Source organism: Lonchura striata, chromosome Z (assembly GCF_050655825.1).
Source record: "Lonchura striata isolate lonStrDom1 chromosome Z, ASM5065582v1, whole genome shotgun sequence".
NCBI lineage: Eukaryota > Metazoa > Chordata > Aves > Passeriformes > Estrildidae > Lonchura > Lonchura striata.
Window position 1 is genome coordinate 83,948,142 of NC_140740.1, and position 19,819 is coordinate 83,967,960.

The window sequence follows — 19,819 nt, forward strand, 5'->3', positions numbered from 1 at the left end:
AATAAAGGAGAGTAAGGGGAGAATGGTAAGACCAACAGGGGTCTGTCAGCCGCAGGTTGGTTGTGAATTTTTATGACTGGTTTTGCTGCGGACAGCACCATTTTCTTTCCCCCAAATACAGACACCCCACTAAATGTTATCTCTCACCCAAAAACTCACCAAGGGGAAAAAAAAAAAAAATGCAAAGGAATGCAAAAGAAAAGCCTCCACTGTTTCCAAACAAGACCTGTGAGTTCAGATCGGATGAACACTGCTAGTGCCTAGACATCTTTATGTCAACTCTGAGAGGTAATCACCTTCACACTCCCACCACACACCAACGGCTCCACCTCAGCAGTACTGAGGCTGATGAATTCCAGAAATGGCCCCAAAATGCTAACATCCACCACGTCACCTCTTGCTCAGGCCTTGAAATCCTTGTGCCATTCCTGCTAAGACCATATGACCCTCTCAGTAAGAGGCTGAGGTCACTTACTGTTAGAAGGACTTTATTCCAAATTCTTTGAGCATATTTGGAAGAGCAGGTAAGGAAGGTTATCCTGCATGCCAGTATTCTCTCATGAACAATTTTAGCTGAAATTTTCTGGGGTGGGAGGGGAGTGGAGAGTGAAGAGAGGAAAATGAAGAAGAAAAAAACATTTCTAGCCCATGTCAGCCTGTTGCTTCATGGCAGAGAGAAGCATGGGGCATTTGTGCTAGTGAGCAAGCTAATCGGCTTTACTGAATGATAGATTGTGCCTTCTAGTCTCTCTCAGCTGGAATTAGGGGTTGACATTTAGTAATACCAGCTGACATTTTGTCATAGCAAGTGGGAATATTAAGGTAATATTATTAATTGACATGTTCATCTGTCTACAAATGCCTGACCTGGTTTGCCTGGTGTGTGCGTGTCTGAGAAATATGCACTGTTGTTTGTATGTTGTAGGCTTATGCATAGCAGCTTCTGCCCTGCTCTGGAAAGACATGCAGTGATCTGAGTTGTGTGCATGAGTGAACTGCCCTCCTGACTCAGCAGTGCTGTCATGTGCAGAGAAACTTATCCACTAACATGCTAGAAAGAGCCCAGGTGTGTGTGGCACAGCAGAAAAGCACAGTGGCCAGTGCTCACCAGGAGAACCATCATTCCCTCCTCTCCCTGGTCTCTCCTGGCAGACAAGCCCTGTGTGAAAATCAGCTTCACTAAGACTCTGTGTAGGTGAACATCACCGTGCTCACACCATTTTCTTCTTAAAATCTCTATTATCATTAAAGATGTCTGAACAACACTGTCAGAAACCAGGATCCCATGTGAAATTCCTTTACTGATTAATTTTGTTACTAAAATACGTTAAAAGTTCAAATTGCACATATTTGTAGGACAGATCAGAATAAAGCCTGCCCTATTTAGCTCCTTCCTGTATTATTTATTGTTGTCAAGATAACATGTACTGTTTACTTGAAATAGGGTCCCAGAAAAAAATGGAGCTGGATGGTGAGGGAGATACTTTCTATGAGAGATCTGCAATTTGGGTGCAGACATCAGAAATCCAGTGTCAAAAGGGGCTACAGAAAGGGAAAAGGGACAATGCAGCAGAAGAGAACTGCTTTGATGTTTGAAGCAGAACAATTTACTCCCGCACCTGTGAGTAAAATTAATCCTATTCTCCACTTACCCTTCTAGATGTATTGCCTTGCTGTATGTACTCTGTAAGGACTGGTCTGGAGCTGCAGAAAGGTAGGGATACTTCGACCAGCTCTTTGCATCCTCATTCCTCTGCTCTACACCCCTATAACCCACATCCCCTATAAACAGGGGCACTGTTTGTACTGGGAGCACAACCAGGACAGCAATAGGATTTGTTTTTAAGCAGAATGGCTTCATCTGCCCTGCTCATTTTGTTCCTAATATATTTCTTAACCCTAACCCTTAACCCTCTTTCTCCCCAGTGTCAACCTCTCTTTCCCACACCCAAGCACATCCTATCCCTATTTTCATCCTGTTCTTGTTTCTATGAACTGGAAGCATAAGCCAGATTTCTGCTTCTTAGTTAAGCAGTTTCTTGTTTTGTAGGTACTTGTACTGGGCTATCTTTAGTCTCTGATGTGTGAGCATATCTAAGGTACACTGAACAGATCTAACTATGCCATTGATACAGTAAGTAAGGGAAACAAAGCTTTCAGCAGTGGAGTAGTTGAAGTCTATGTACATTGGTTGAAAAATGGATGTGAAATAATGTCAGAAGAGAATTCTGTACCCATAGTAGCACTTTTTAAATGTTCAGCCCCCATGATGGTAATTACAGGATCATCCAGGTTTAAAGCAGGGTCAGAAATTGTGGCTTAACAGGGAGGGGAGTACCCAAGATTTGTAGATGCTCATGGTTGAAAGAAATTACAGTTCAGAGGGGCTGAAAAAGCTTACAAAGTTTTATTACCAAATTACACTCTTGGTGTGTAAATGGGTATAAGCACATGGCACTGGGTTTGGGTAATGGGGTAGGTTGAATGAGAACAGAGAACAGAGGCATAAATTGGAGAGGAGGAGACAGAGTGAAAGGAAGAAAAGGGAGAAGGTGAAATCACCAGTCTTGGCTCCAGCACTAATGCAGCTGATGGTATGTTCAGGGCTCTGGGAGCACCTGCATCCAGGCTTTATGGGGGTACCTTTTACAGATAAATCTCCACATCTTGTTGGTAAGTTTTTCCCTTTCTGTGCAAATTAGTGATCCTGTGCAGTCCATTCCTCTAGACTCTTCTGGAAATGGGTCGGAAGGCTTTGGGAGTTTTTGGTGGTCTCAATCCCCTCTTACAGCCCATGCCCACTTCTCAGCCTCATCCCTGCACTTGTGCTGTGTTCTGCTCATCTCCAGGAGCCAGAACAAGGATGTTTGTCCCAGGAAAGTGCTGCCTTACCTCCTGATGGCCTCTTCTCCAGCCACATCCTGTTCTTTCTCAATATTATTACCAACAATTCTTGGCTGTTCTCACCAACAATCCATGGCTGGCTCCATCTGGCTATCGGTGTTTGAGACATACAGATTAGCCCTCTTGTCTCGTAGGATTTTACAGCAATGAAGTCAGACCAGTTTGCTCAGGACTCAGTCTGGTCTTGAAAACCCCCAGCAACCGAGACTGCACAACCTCTTTGGATAATTGATTCTCCTGCTGGATCAGTCCTAGGACAGATGCCACAACACAGCCCTCAGATAGGGTACAACTCATTAAGCACAACCCTCTGACCTTATTTAAAGTTGGATCAGTTGGCTACACATCCAGACCATAATGTCTTAGCTTAAATACAAAAACACTGGTAGACAGAGTTGAAAATGTTGCTACATTCAAGGTAAATAACATCCACTGCTCCCCCCCATCCACAAATCCCATTCTTTTATCAAAAAAGGTCAATCAGGAATGTTCACTGTTATGACTTATTCCTGATGAACCTGTGCTGATTATTCACAATTGCCTTTTTCTCTTTGCCAGGAATTGAAGTGTGACAGGACAGTCTGCAGTTGCTTGGGCTGTTCCTTGAGTTCTTTTTAAGTGTAAGTGCAACTTTTCTACTGTTGGCAGGGATATCCATGGCTCCTCAAAGATTATTGAAATCTTGTGCTGGCATCAGACAGCTCTCTCAGCATCCTTGGACACAGCCCTTGTATTTCCATGGACTTGTATAAGCCAAGTTTTCTACAGCAACTCCCAACTCACCCACTCGTGATTATCTCTCCCCTCCATGAATCCCAGGCCTGAAGCCCTATAAGACCTTGCTGTGTAAAGAAGGCATTGAGTTCCTCAGGTTTGATTGTGTCCACTTAGAGTAAAACACCCAACCTACTAAATTACCAGATGCCATTTTCCTTGTTCAGCTGCTTACCACTTAGCAGCTGAAACTCTTTTTGTTACTATAGACATGCAAGTTAAAATTCCAGCTGAGCTTTTACTTTCCTGACACCTTTCCTGCATGCCTGGGCAATGTTTGTAAATTCCTCCTGTGTAGCCTATCCCTGCTTCTATTTTCTGTATATTCTTTTTTTGTATTGGAGTTCTGCCACAGTTCTGTATTTACCCAAGCCAGTCTGCTTATTTAGCTCTTTTTTTCCTGAGCACTGTTCTTACATTTGGTTGAAGCTTCAGAGATCTCATCACTGCTGGAAGGATGAAAAGCAGCTACGCAGTGCCAGAGGTGGGGAACAAGACGTCCTGAGCTGCAGAACTAAGGAGTCAGACACCTTAGGGCTGCACCTTTGGGTTGACTAGCACTAAGCTGCAACCCTTTCATCATGGTTGGGGCATTAGTAATATCTTCCTGCATGGATCACCTGCCTGCTGCTGACACTGCAGGTTTCTGTGCTGAGGTGCTAACAGGTTCTTGTCTCTCCTTAGCCATAGGTTTTCAGCAAACTGTAGGGACTTTCCTGATGTTAGGAGTGCTGTCTCTCTGCCATGTATCATTAAAACTTGGTAACATTAAAAAAAAAAAAAAAAGAAAGAATGAAAGGAGAAGGAAATAGGCAAACTTGCTAGTTTTGTGCATTCTGTACTACCTAAGGAGCCTGCACGGTACCTGAAAGTGTAATTAAAGGCCATGCAGGCTCATTAAATACAGAATTCGTGTATGGGGGTGGAGGTGGAATTGGGATTGCTCAAGTAATTTTTATTCTGGCATTTCCTAATGTTTTAATGTTTAAATTAGCAGTCTTAGTTAATTTTCATTGCGCAAAAATATGGTGAAAAGTGCTGTTGTTACATAAATGGATCCACTGCCCATTGCTTTTTTCTTGCTAGATCTCAGAAACAAAAAGGTTTCCTTAGGGAATCCTGAATTTTATTTAGTCTGGATGTTTTAATCCTAATTAAAGTGTGTATTTGTTTGCTTTTTAGCAGAGAGGGCTCTGAAGACTCATTCTGCAAACCTGGAGGCCAGCAATCATACTGTTTTTTTCCACAGTGCACAGTATGGAAGGTAAATTGAAAGAAACTAGTTAAATCTTTATGTCAAAGACTGCAGTGATACAAGTCTAAGACCCTTCATGGAGCTGATCATAAATTAAAAACAACAGCAACAACAAAAGATTTCAGAAGGGAGAGCAATTGTTGAGTGCACAGAGCAAAACAGCAGCAAAGTATCTCCCAGACTGCAAGAGAGTTTTGCATATGCAAGTTCCACATTACTGGCAGGTATGGAGAGGAAACAGGAATGCAGAAGTCACTGCACTGGCATGTTTGCAGACTACTGAACCAGACACTTCCCTCCAGACATAGATTAGCTGCTTGCTTCAACATACAGAGCAAAACAGGCCAGTCAAATCACAAAAAATATCACAGGAGACAGCAAAATGCTTGTCCAATACTCCAGGTAGCAAGCCAGTTGTCTAGTGGCTGAATCTCTTCAACAGATACAGGGAATGATTCATTGTGTTGCCATCACTGGCAGCTGTGAGCCTGGCAAACCAACTGTAAGGGAATTGCGAGCAGCTGCCAAAAGCATGGGAAGCTGTGTCACCTCTGCTGCTCTAAGTGCCAGTGCAAGACAAGTCCTTTTTGCAGTCTCATCTCAGAATAATTTTCTGCAGGGTAAGTTTAAAGACTTTTCTACACTTTGTCTGGCTCCTCCTTGTGGACATGTTCGTTCTCTCAAGGCTGAGTACAGATTTATCTTCGTAGCTACAATCATTCCTGCAAATGGGGAGATCCAGTCTCACAACAGGTCTTTTTTGGCAAAAATAAATTACATATGCCTTAGAAAGTGGATCCTATGAAGAATGTGAAGTAAAACACTCCTGACTGCTGTATTTCTGCTGCTAGTATTTTCTCAAGCCTAAGATTACTCAATGAAAGATGTAAAAATTTCCTAGCATTTCAAGGTATTTTGTTATTTTGTATTTAGTCCTCCTTGAGCTATTTTATTTCCATTTATAGTTGTATCAATTTTCCCACTTGTACAAGACAAGCAAGTGGAATTATAGTTTATCTAAAAATCTGTCCTTTGTGAACTCACAGCTTCCTTAGCGCCTTACAGAATAATTTTTTCAAGAACAGAAATGGAAATAATACTTTAGTTTACTATTTTATTTTCTGTGTAGAAAGACATAATAATTTTAATTTTAATGGCTTTGCAAACATGCAAACATGCATAGCTGAAACTATTTCAGTCATTATATCAGACCATACTTCATGCTCCATTTAAAATAAACAAATGCAAAAGCCAAACAAAATAGGTCCATTTTGAAGTAAAAGGAAATTTAAAAAATTAGCTTTCCTGAGGCAACATTGCCTCTGCTCTTCCTTTTTCTTGTTTTTCTTTCTTATTTCTTTGTCAGCACAGAGGTGGCTCACTGGGTCAGCAGTGTCTGGGCCTTGTCCTTCAGGTGTGGGCAAGTCAAGACAGTTTTTTTTCTCAGAAACATTCCCAAATTTGTCCTTTGTTCCCTGCACAAGGAAATGTGTTAAATGGGACCTAATGAGTGAAGTAAGGATCCACATATTGCCAACACGATTAGATGCCTGATGGTTCTAGAAAGCAACAGCTACAATTCCAGGTGCACTGCAACAAAAATGAGGAGAAGAGATGGTCAGTGCTGTCCAGGTGGAGCACACAAGGGACTTAGTTAAATCTGGTTTAAGGATACTGTGCAAAAGCCATACCATTACTTTTCTAAATACCTCAAAACATTATTGTTCATCTTCCCAAAAATCAGTGACACCTGTGGACAGGAGCTCCCTGTTTTGCCTTTCTATCTCCCTCTCCCTCTCTTTCCTCTTCCTCTTTCCTTTTCCTTCTCTTAAAAAACAGCAGAAAATGATTTATCTAGGCCTTTCCCACATATTGGTCATCTTAGTTCAATTTCTAGTGTTTGGAAGACCTATTTTGTGGTATTTTCAGTTTCTCTTCAGTGGACAGTACCACATCATTAGATGCACATTCTGTTATATGCTCCTTCAGCTGGACATTTTTCTGGAATGGAATTCCCTTCCTAAACCAAATTCAAAATACCAAAGAGGATGTTGTCATTTTTGACTAATAATAACTACAGAGTTCTTAATAACCTTTTTTAGTTTTGCCTTTCAGTAGTAAAATCCACTAATGCATTCCTTCTGCTTTATACAAATTTGCAGATGTAGAGAGCAGCTCGATTATACAGGCTGGGTGAGGTGTATATAGGCTGGCAGAGGATTGTCCAAAATCCAAGACCTTTGCAAAAGTGCAAAGGTCTATAAGGTTACCTCCCTCCTCTTCTGTTTTGCCTATATATCTGCATGCCAGAAATCCCCAGCAGGGGACTTCTTAATCTCTCGGTAGGAGAACACACAGCATGTTCTCACACCCACAACACGTGGAGGCATGTGTGCTTGCTTTGCTCCTGGTCTTCTGCTGTCAGTTTGCGTAATTGGAAAAGAGCAATTCAGTATTTTTATTACACAGTGGTGGCAGAAAGTGGCCACCAAAGTGGCTTCTGTGAAAACTTCACAGAAGTCTGGAATGAACCAGTTAATCTCAGTCCTTCTTTTGTTTCTGTTATAGCTGCTGACCAGTTAATAAAAAACAAATCAACAGGGCCTAAACCAGACCAGAAGGATGAGAAATGGCAAAGTAATTATGTTTGTCATGGATGTAGTCAGTGTTACTGAAAATGAGAGCTAGCAAGTATTTGTGAAAGAAGGACAATTCACTTAGAGCTGCACTAGAAGACTCATCCTTTTGCTACAGGAAAAGTCTGTGATCTGTGTAAGTAACTTTTTGTGTGTGTTGACCTGTTTCAGTCATGCTGGAAATCCCAATGGTTCTGATGTCATGTAAATTTTGTAAAAATTGGTCTTTAGGAAGACAAGAAGGAAAACACAGCACTGTGCATAAGGGAAGGTACAGAAGGGTCAGGTATTCTGTTGTCTGGTGAGCTCCCCTAAAGCTCAGGTGCAGAGTTAAGATGAGAAGTTGGAATCTGTCTCCTGTTCCCAGCCAGCCAAGGTACACACTGCCCCTTGGCCTGCTGTCCACTCAACCAAAAAGAGCTCAGGGTCATGAGAGACACTCTAGGTCTTAGAGGGAGACTAAAAGAAAGGATTCATGTGGTAGAGTGGATACTGGGAAGAAATGCATTAAAAATACATGATTTATGCAGAAAGACCAATTTGTTTAGATTTTTGTTATACCAGGTCAAAAAGTTATAAACCATGCCTATTGCTGGTTTTTTTTCAGCTTTAGTGATTCTTTTTCTTCACAGTATCACAGAGTAGTTAGGAAAATACATAGGGTATAGTTTAGGCCTGTCTTCAAATTTGTTAGACAAGGATAGTTTTCACAAAGAACCTCTTCTGTGTTCTCTTCTGTGTTCTGTGTTCTGCTGAATTTCACAGTTGCTTCCCACCTTGAGCAAATACCCAGTTCTTGTTTCCACGTATAACTAACAGATCTGAAGACATAATTATTTAACAAATATCCCAGTTGTTCTGACTTTGAATTCTCTTTATGGCATTGCAGAATTACGGAAATGCCTTAAAGCTCAACTCCTGTTAGAACTTTATCCACCAGAGGTTGATTTGCTTTCTATCCTGTGCTGTCACACGTGCTAATATATCTGAAAATGCAGTTATACCATTTAAATGTTCTCAGCAGCACAAATTCTTAAAATCAAAATTGTTACAGAAAATTTTAAGTAGGTTCAGCCAATAATTAGCCTCTGTGTAAGTGATGAGGTGTTTACATCCTCTGGCTTAAGATTACGAAGCTGGAATTATCATTTGACTTTGAAAAACTCATAGACTGCATGGATGGTAAAGCTTCCATGTGACAGACCCGAACAATTTTTTATTCCAGCAAAAATAATGAGATTGATATTTGATTGTCACTGTGGCCTTTGCACATGCTGAAGAGAGACACTGTAATGTGTTACTCAGAGGAGTTTTTCAAGCAAAGAGCATGGGATAAATTACATACTACACAGGCCAGTGAAGGTAACCTGTGTTTAACTGGTTGCTTGTAAAACAAAGGTCAACTGTGATAGCAGAGCCAATGCAGTAAGACATTCAGGCTGGTGCAGCAGTGTATTATGTTGGCTCATCAGTAATGTAAAGAAAAAAACCAACACAAAACCAATTTATTTTACTATATTAATGCTCTATAATCCAGCTGTTCATTTTCACATTGAACACATCATCATTGAACACACAGCATTTTTAGATGAGCTTCCTTGTAAGGCTTAATGTAAGAGGGGAGGTGTGCACACTCATTTCATTAAGGTGAGATTGCTTACTTTTCACCTGTGCACTCAGAAAATAGCACTGTTGTGAAAAAAGCATGCCCTCATATTTCTCATGTCAGAAGTATTGTGAATTGCAGCAGGAGTTACTGTAGCCTCCTCAGACACCACATTCCCACACTGGAAAAAGCAGCTTCCTGCTGACAATAAATCAAGCTGCTCTCCTCAGTTTTGTCTCCAAGTACAGTCAGCATGAGCTCAACTGTTTAGTCTGCCTAGTTAACAGTCAACATGGTACAAGGAAATTTTATTATCGAGGTAAGCTTCTGATTTGGCACTGAAGTCTATAAAGAGGACCAAAAGAAGTTGAAAAAGCTGTGTCTTAAAGTTAATTTTTTCTTACATAACTTCTTGGGCAGAGAATCTGTCTGAAATGGGCTGTGAACTACAAGTGACTTAGAGACTGCCTGGCTCTTGTGCTTCACCACAGTATGCTCACAAGCCTTCCCTGCAATCAGCTGCTATACACTCATCACTTCTGATACTGGTGCAATTTATTTATATTCCTGAATTCCCCTTGGGTTGGGGATAAGACTGTAGCTTCTGATAGCTTTTCATAAAAACCTATAGGCCAGGTTTTCTCCTCTGACCCATCTAAATCTTTATGAGTCTGCATTTTATTTAAAAGATAAGGCTTCTCTCTATATTGGAATAAGTATTTCAAACACTTCTGAGAAAGCAAAAAGCCATCTCTCTGCAATTTATCTATGCAACATTTCCCCCACATTTTAATTTTCCTAAGGAGAAGTGTTTTGCGTAAGACTTATTGATAACATTCTTAAAACCAAAGCCATTCATACATTCAAACTTAACTAATTTTCTTTTCTGACCTCTGAGTATCTTATTGAAATCTTGACAGACTCAAAGGTTGACCTATTATGCTAATTATATTGTAAAAAGTATAAATAAGTTTCCTTTATTTAGGTCTGACATCTAGGTTCACTGCAATAAAAGACATTATAATAAAATAATCACTGAAGATCTCAGGGAGCTTTTCAAGCTTGCATTTAGGTCCTGTATTAATAGTTCATGTTCTGCTCTTTAATATGGTTTTAACTGGGTGAAATACCACCATTTCAAGTAACAGCATATTAACTAATTAAGGAAATAAAAAACTAGGTAGAATTATATCACTGAACAGTAACTATGCTAGATAATGTTCAGTGTTTAAACTATCTGCAAGCCAATAGTGAAGAAACTGTGAATGGAGACACCTATTATAATGAAGAGTATTGGTAGGGGAAGTAAGATAAATCATAACAGCATGGACCTGCTCTTGCTGAGAACATGCATATGGAACAACAAACACCACTCAACAAACACCATTCAAACCAAAGCTTCTCATGCTCTATGACACTGGTTAATTGTTTGCCTTTCTTTTTTGGAGGCCTTCTCCTGCTGTGGATTGTTCTGGATCACAGGGTCAAATACACTAAATACCTTGGAAGTATGGTTGAAGAGCTGTGGAACCAGAGCCAGTCACATACTGGTAGTCAATTCCCCTTTGACCTGTAGCTCAAAGGCACATCAGAAATGCAATTTAACTAATCTTATTAATAACATGATGAAACCCATACCATACACATTGGAGGGCAACTATTAAGCTAAAACTAATTTGCATGAAATTGTAGGAGTTTTCGATAGTCCCAGTGGAGAAAGAAGTACTATTTTAGCATGTTTGTCATATGTTGCTGATGTCAAATATCTGGAAAAAGTATTTGGTGTCGTGTGCCCAATTACAAAACAAAACATCTGACACAGGCGTGTTGGCTGTAATTAAGCCATAGAGGGTTCTGATGTGAAGTTGCTTCCCTCTTGCAGGATTAGTTTCCATCTATCTGTCTACACAGATATAATGTCTCTTGAGCATGTGTGAAGGCCACAATCAAAGTAAAATCTCAGTGAGATTTCTGCTGGAATAAAAATATCATTCAGATCTATCTCTTAGAAGTCTGCACGGGCAGATGGAAACAAGCTAAGGTTTCTAGGCTGTTGAAGCATTATTGCTTGAGAAAATGAAGAAAAGCTTTCCAAATATGCTGCTGCACCCCCTCTGAAGAGCATGCAGAAAGCCTGGCTTGCATTTAAAACAAGTAGCAAAGGCATGTCTTGGTAATGAATCCTTTTGTACAGAAAAGTACCTATCTCCACAAATCCTCCTAAAAAGTCTTCTGACAAAATAATTTACAGGCCTTGCCTAAGTGGAAAAACACCTATTATAAAAGTCTGCTCAGTCCTGAGCAAACTGGAGAAAGAACAACTTTTGGGCAATAGCACATCTGGTATGGCAATGTGGTTTATAATTTCCTGCTTCAGATAACGCCTTTGTAGCAAAACATGAACACGTCTAGTGGTTAGTCCCACATCTGCCTGACCTAAACATTCAGTAATGAAGATAAAATAATCCCTATGCTTTCTGTTTTCCCTAATGCTACTCAGATGGTAAATCACTCATTTAATGTGAACTTTGTCATTGTCTCTTGGTCATCAAGCTTTTAGGATCTGTCATTTGACTTTTGACATTATTTCCAGAAGTCTGGAATTTTGCTTATGCATTCAAGAGGTCTTTCTGGTAAAAATTTTACATTCACATGCAGTCATACATACAATGAGAATTAGTTCTTGCTGCAGAGAAATCTGTACTGTAATAGGGTGAGGAAACCCCAATGCCCATTTGCAGCAATATATGCATTGTCCAGTGTGTTTTCCCTTATGGGTATTATTACTCAGACTCATGTTTGGCATAAAATTTGACAATGTATTGTTGCCATACCCACATGTCTAAATCATTCCAAGTTCAGGAATTATTTCTCTTGCTTCTATTTAATGAGTCAGCAGTTAAATTATATTTGTTTAATTTATGTCCAGCAAGAATTACTTGTTAGGCTATTTTTTAGCATCCTTTTGAACAAGGCTCATTGTACAGAGAAGAATGACAAGATTGTTTTTGTTTCAAGAGCATTAAAGAACACAATTAATTAGATCAGCCATGCCCAGGTAATTTCTGCATATAATCTGTAAAATTGCTCTTTAAAGCAATTTCAGGGCAGGAATGTATTTGTTCAGATAAACAATGTCTTAAAGGGCATGGAAAATAAACTCATGTCAGCTCCTCCTATCCTAACAAATGTTCTACCTCTGATGTGCAGCCTGATTTTCCAGCTGGTAGTTTGCTGTGGGTAGGTATGGGAGGGTGTTTGGAGCATAATGTTATTACAAAGGCAAATCAGTACTCCAGAAACCAGGGCTCCTAAAGTCTATGGTGTTTGTGAGGGTTTCTCATGTTTATCACTCTGGCTGCACTTGGGTCTGCTGTTCATGACCCCATCAGCACAGTGCAGCTCTGACCCTTGAATCTGCTGCCTGTGAGCCTGTGGGCTTGTGTTTTCTCTCTCACCACTATATCCCAGAGACTGACCAGAGCTTTTCCACTGAGGCCAGGTGGTGGCTCAGTCTGCACAGGGCTTCCTCCCACAGGCAGGGACAGCAAAGAAAGAGTTCCTCAAGATTATGCTCCATCATCACCAAGCAGTTTCTCTTCTTCCATAACAATGCAGAGCTACCCTCAGCACCAGCACCGGCCTCCAGAGAAGCAGCCTATGTCACCTGAGAGAAATCTTTATCCCATCTCAGCTAGGAGTCTATGTTTCCTGGGCTTCTAATCTTTGGGGTGTCCTTTATCCCTTGGTCAGACCAGGAAATGCATGGGGCTTTGTGGGAATGCAGGGCTTCCCTCTGGCTGCCCTGGGACCCTGGCAGGGGTCAGGAACCCCCCTGGACAGAGCCCCAGAGACACTGTCTCTGATCTCTGTCCATGGAAAAGAGTTTGCAATCTTACAGGATGAATTACAAGCTCTGAGTGTTTGATAGAAGTAATAATGAAGTGTGGCAAGGGTGAAAAAGTAAAATTTTAGGATTCTAGATTAGGGGTTCAAAGGGGACAAGATGGAGGAAATTGGGTGTGCCTTGTCCTTTTTCTCCTTCTTCATGCCCTCCATGTCTCACTGTGGTGTTGGCATTTTTCTGTTGGTTCAGGCTGGGGACACACTGTCCAACGTAGGTGACAGATATTGGCACGTTATTGTAAATCCAGCCCAGGGATTTTTGGTATTTAATGTTTGTAACATCCCACTGAGGGCAGAGCCCCACATGCTGCCCTGCAGGACAGAGCTGGGCAGGGCAGCAGAACATGTTAGAGATAAACAGAATAAACAACCTGGAAACCAGCACAGACCAATTATGGCTTCTGCTTTGGCAGCGGGGCAGACAGACAGAGACTTTCTACAATCTCAGAATCATCAATAGCACAGAATCCGACAGGGCTTCATCTCCAGTGGGGCAGCTCTGCTATGCAGCTCAGCATTCCATGCTGAGGTGACCACCTCACCATTATCACCCTGATTCATCTTTCTTCTGAGTGTGAGCTCCTACCAAGTGACTCCAGCCTGTCAGGAAATGCTTCATCTTGCCCTCACCCTGCCATTGCAGCTGGCAGGGCTCTGGCATAGGGCAGGAATGAGGAGCTGAGACCTCCTGACTGGGGTTTGGCTGTGGTGCTGCTCTGCACAGGGAGGAGGGCTCCAGCGGGGTCACTGAGGGTCAGTTGCACAGATGAGATGTGAGTGAGCTGGATTTAATTGCAGAGAGAGTTTACATTAGACAGAGCATGCAAACTCTCTGCAATTAAAGGCAGCTAGTGGCTCCAAGACTGCAGACAGTAATTATATGTGGTTTCTCACTTCCCCAGTGTATGAGAACAGAGGCTGTGGGTTTGCAACAATAAGCCCTTGCCACTCCTAGAAAAGAGCTGGTCTTGTTTTCTCCACTCCTAGGGTTGTTTGAAAGTATTTTTTATCCAAAATGATTGCAGAAGAGCTGAGTTTGAACCATGGGATTTACTCTGCTAAAGTGATTGATTTTAGTTTCTAAAATTTAAATCTTAGTCAGTATACTTGGAATGCAAAAATAACCAATCATTTTTGAAGTTCAGCTCCAAATTCAGCAGTTTACTTAAAGAATATAAAATTATATACTATGGATTTTTGTGTCTAATATTAAGTCTGTCTTTTTAAGCAAAGAAGTTTCAGAGAAAATTTTGGATTAATTCTTTAGTCCTGAAAATAATTTGTTTCAATTGAAGTGGATAGCATTTAGATCATTGTACAAAGACAAGTCTTTGAGCAGTTTCTGAAAGGTACTTACAAAAATTAGAATTAAATTACTTTTGTCAATGTTTAAGTATTAGTATGGAGTGTGTAGATATTCCACATAAAGGTTAAGGAGCCTTCCAATGGTTTTCTCATGGACAAGAAATCCCTCTGCCCTGGGTAGACAGGCAGTGGGACAGTATTCATTTTACTGTGCTAGACTCTGTATAACCGTGTCACACATCAGCATCTGCCAGAAACGAAAAACAAAATTAACAAATACAATTATTTGAGGGATCTCATGGCATAAAATAGATTACAATCTAAAACCTGTCACTCTTTACCTCTTATGAGGCCAAAGAAAATCAGGTACAAGGACTTAAGGCACAAGACAGTGGAAAGAGACACATCTAGTCCAGCATCCCTCGAGAAGAATTCTAAATATTGTTCCCCTGCAGGGCTGGCACAGTGTTAAGGAACAGTTCTGTACATCTGATTCTGTGCCACTCACACTTAGATGTCTCCTCCTGGAAAAATCAGTATCTGGTACACAAAAACTTCTCATCCAGTAATTCCCCTGTCAAGTTCAGGAGAGCACCAAGACCAGTGCTTCAGATGGCTCTAACAGACTCAGCTGCCTGAATTTGCTTCTGTGTCACTTCATCCCAAATTTAGGTGTTTTTCTCCTTGCATCAGCAGCAGTGAGCCTGGCTGCATCTGGAGACCTGTGCCCAGTTTTGCCTCTTTGAAGCTGGGCAGCCACTGAATCCATGGAAAAATCCCAGCAGATGCCACAGAGCTAGAGAAGCTGCTGGAGCACAGTGCATCTGGGAAGGGATGGGGAAAAGACTTTTGGACAATCTGGAGACAAGAATGGAGAGGAGTATTCTTTTGGTTGTCTTCGAATTCCTTGTGGTGGAGAAACAGAAAGAAAAGAAACAGACCTCTTCTCTGAGGTACAGAGGGATCAAAGACACTTGCCAGAGACCAAAGGGGCCCTTTATTCCCCAGCAAGATTCTTAACAGAGGAAGAAAATACTGAGAAGCTGTGGGATCTGCACTCCTGTAGATATTCCCTGCTCTACTTAACAAGTCCTGAGGTACCCTGGTTCAGCTGGCACTCCTTTAAACATGGAGCTTGAACATGTGATGGGGCAAGTGATGGATCACAGACCTTCAGAGGTCTCTTGTGAAAAAAATATTCTACAACAGTATGTCACAGCTTCCTGAACACCATTTCAGCTCATTTTCTGAAATATCCTCTGCAATCTGTTAGCATTCCAGAGATAACAGGAGTAGTACTTCCTACTGCCCGTTCCTCATGAAACTATGTATGATGCCTTGATTTATCCTGATTTCAAAAGTTACTAGTGTTTGAAAAAAAGGAGACTTGTACTGTGTCATGTTACAGCCAAATACAGGCAAATAAGCTGGTATTCTTACAAGTAAAGCCTTAAGAAAGCTTTACAGGAGTAAAGGGAGTCAGTGGCTTCTGGAAGTCAAGCTAGATGATGGCTACTGTAGAGGTCTAAGGAAAGTTGGTGGTAGAATCTGTAGTAACAGCACCAGGTGCAAACAAGAAAAGACTAATGGCCTAATCCAGGATGAAAGTAGCAGAAGACTGAAGAAGTTTATGAACATATTACTGGAGAAAACAAAACAAAACAAAACAAAAGCCAGCTTAGCAAGGAACAGGGTAGACCTGAAGTCTAACATAGGTACATGCTTTCAGCTTATCACAATGATGGAATGCTATCTGTTTGGCATGTTCAAAACATGATGTTTTTTCAGAGGAAAATTATCACAAAGCTATGGGACAATGTGTTTCCCTTTATAGAGAACTCTTCTAAAAAATAATGTGAGATTTATAGTTAGATATGGAGTTTGGAATTATTTTCTATTTCCTGAGTCTGAGCCTTGTATCCCATGATTTGCCCTGGCTTCCTTAGCAACAAAACATCAACGTGCAAACTGAAAACAACTGAGCTGTGATGTTTTCCTCATAAGAAGCTAAAAATGCAGTCTTTGTATTCCTCTGGTATCCAGCTTCACAAATATACCCATTGTTTCTGCTTGTTTTCTGCCTGTTGCACTAGAAATTTTGAAAAAGTAGTGCTGTAGTTTCAGAGCTTTACTTGGGGATCCAAGAGCCCTCAGATCTCAGCTCCAAACTTCTGCATGGCTAGGACAGTGTTTCTCTGTGTGTTTTTGCTTTGTTATATCTGGGAAATACCTTCATCCTCCTTTTAAACTGTACTCAGCTCCCCTAAAGGTCTGGCTGCTTCAGGAGCCAGGATTCCGCATCAACATCTCTTATCACTGTAGTCTAAATATGATGCTGCACCGGTCACCATAGTAATACCCTGTCACTGTGAGTCTTTCATGCATTTCTCATCATGTAAATACATTTCTCAATTTTCTTTTTTAAATCTGAACTGCAGTAAGCTAACCCACAAATGTCTTGGCATGATCACACTATTAATCACTGGCATTGCTTTTTAGAAGCCTGGCATCTTGTTTCATCCTGTGTTTGCAGTTTGCTCTTTGATATTAAAGATGACTTGTGAGAAGGGAAGAAAGGTGGGATGGCAGCTTTACTGCCCTCCAACTCTTTGCCCACTCAGGGCTGCAAAAGCTTATGGAAGTTCTATGCCACTGAAATAAACCTGCAGCCTGCAGATCCTCCTCCACATGCTTGGAAATGTGGCACAGATGGAGCTGTACTGTCTGTGGGGATTGCATACTGGGGAGAGTGGCTGTGCACAAGAGCCCTGTCAGTATTTAAACCCACTCACTGGAGGCTCATGGGGTGAGTGGGTAGAAAAGAACACGGAGAAGACTTATGGTATCCCAGTATTGGGCTGGGTCCTGATCTGGGCAGGGAAGCACAGATTGAGAGATTCTGACCAGAGAGAGAGAAGAACCTCTGGAGAACCACAGTGGAAATGGATTTCCAAGTGGGCTGAAAAGTAGATTTTTAATGGGTAAAAGACAGTCAGGCAAAAAATCAAACTATGTCTGTTTTCTGTTTGTACAGAAGGTGAGTATAATCCAGGGACCTAAAAGGATCAGATCACGTCAAATGGAAGTAACGTCTGTCTTTTTCTACTGCTCTCTACGGGGCTGCTTCTCCTCAGCTCCTATTTTCAGGACACAGTAACTCTTCCATGTTACACCACTCGAAGGCTACACATATTACCAAATCAGGAAGTGCCAAAAATGGTTGTTGAGATAATTTCTCCTACTCAAAGGAGAATCATGTGCTGTTTTGTATTCAGGAGTGTTTCAGGTTGTTCAGTGTCCATCTGGCATTAGACATGGGACTAATGAGGAGGAATTACTTCTGAGGCCACTTACTCAAGTGTAGGTCTCTGAGCTCTCACAGATTTTTTGATTGCTGTGCTTTTTTAATGATAGTTGAGCATTATATGTATTTCAGATAACACGGTAATTGAGCGGGTACTGTTGACCGAAGAGGCTGTTGTAATGAAGTCATGGATGGCTGCTCAGTATGCAAATGTCATAATGACACTGAACCCTGGAAAGTGAAAAGCACCCATATGGGAACTGTTTGCTGTAGCATGCAACAAATCTTTGAACTGCCCAGTGTTAAATGAGCCAAGCTGAATCTTTAAATAAATGGGTGTAGATTAACCATTAGATTATTATCTTCAGTAATTGATTAAATTCTAACTCACAGCACTCAACGGAATTCTCTTTGACAGAGATTTGGACACCCCAAGAGAGCCCCTTCCCACCCTCACCCATCCCATCCCAAAGAGAAAGGTCATCCTGTAGGAATCTGCTGAGGGATTTGTTAATTTCTAAGTAAGGAGCATAGAACAGCTGCAACCCCAGCTCAGATGGCCCCAGCATTGTTCTCAGTCCATACCACAGCCTACTGAGCAGATTGACCACTTCATTATACTGGAGATAAATGTGAAGATTTGACTCTCTCTTTACATATAATGAAAGTTTAATTTAAATGTCTTAGGCATAAATTTAAATGCAAAACTTTGCATCCACAAACATGTTTAGTTGACATTAGGAGCTGGATCTGATTTCAGAGAGTGCTGGAAAAAGGCGCCATATAGTTGGTGTTTGCCTTGTTAACTGCTCACCTTCTCCAAAGTTTTTTACTGTCAGCCTAGTTTTCTTCCAGGTTAACAATGAGGAGTAGCTCTCCAAAACCACCAAAACAGTGCTAATAGGGTAGCATTTGAGATAAAAATAAGGAAGAAAAATATTAAGAAAAAAAATTCAGATTTCAAAGCAGGCTAGTATCATGGTTGGTACTTCAGCAGTGCTTGTGGTTTTTTTTTTTTTTTTTGTTCTCATAGAAACATGGCACACTTTCATTCAAGCCAAAAATTTGAGGGAACCTAAAAGGGATTTAAGAATGGAAGCTAGGTTCTAACTCAGTTTTGCTTCTTATTAAAAAAAAATAACTAAAGGCCAATATATTTCAAAAGGGGCTAAAGGTATTGATTTAAGAAACCAAAACAAGATGCCTGACTACCAGAGTGATTATGCAATGCTTCTTATACTGCACCAATTTGAAATACCCCAAGTCATTAATCACTGGTGAGTAACATCATCTTCAGAGTTCATAGAAGGAATAAATGTGTTGCTGTCCATGGCTGGGAATCTTAGCAGACTAAGATTCATTAATCAGAGCTGCCTTTTCCTCAAGGAAAATGATAGCCATGGCTGGGAATCTTAGCAGACTAAGATTCATTAATCAGAGCTGCCTTTTCCTCAAGGAAAATGATAGCTCTTATAAATTTTAACTGTAGTTTTCATACGTGTGGGTGATTTGGCTGACTCATTAATCCAGGCAGACACTGTTAATCAGTGGATGACTGCTATGCATGCCACAAAACCATGATTCAGATTTGCTCCTTTATGAGAATGCCTGATTGAAATAATAGTATGTCTTACATTAAGCTGTAGCCTTCTTATTTTGATCTTTGTTTTCCTAAGAAAAATGGCTTATGTCTTCCTCCTTCAAATCTCTGATTTCCTTTGCCAGTCTCCAAGATATTCAGCAATAAAGTGGTGACCTCAGTCTCAAGCTGTCACGAGGTTTAGGATAGCAGGTGGCTGGGTCAAGAGACACTACATCACTGTAGCCTCTTGACAGAAAGAGCTGCAGTCCTTACTAAAATTGGGAGAAAGAAGGGGTACAGGAGCCAGGCCTTCAATTCCTTTGTTAGGCTCAGTGAGCATATCATTAAGGGAAGCTCCTTTGTGGCCAATGCATAAGGAGTTTTAGATAGGCAATTACAGATCTCTGTCTGAAATGCTTGCCCTTTTTCCACTCAGAGACCTGATTTATTTCTTTGGTTTTGAGGGAATTAGTTCTTCTACAGTTGTATAGAAAAGCTATCCATGTGTGCAGTTACAGAATGGGGCAGATAGTGTAGAAGTCAAGAG

General features: G+C 40.9%; 1 long non-coding RNA gene across 2 annotated transcripts; it reads left to right on the top strand.

The window, feature by feature from the left end:
• The first annotated feature begins 1,051 nt into the window (after positions 1–1,051).
• Positions 1,052–11,221, top strand: LOC146763912 (uncharacterized). 2 transcript variants are annotated; one of them, XR_014951457.1, is made up of 3 exons: positions 1,052–1,714; positions 3,463–3,524; positions 4,864–11,221. It is a non-coding gene; the product is annotated as an uncharacterized LOC146763912 (long non-coding RNA). The 2 variants fall into 2 exon arrangements; XR_014951456.1 differs by having other exon boundaries at positions 1,052–3,524.
• Positions 11,222–19,819: the final 8,598 nt, after the last annotated feature.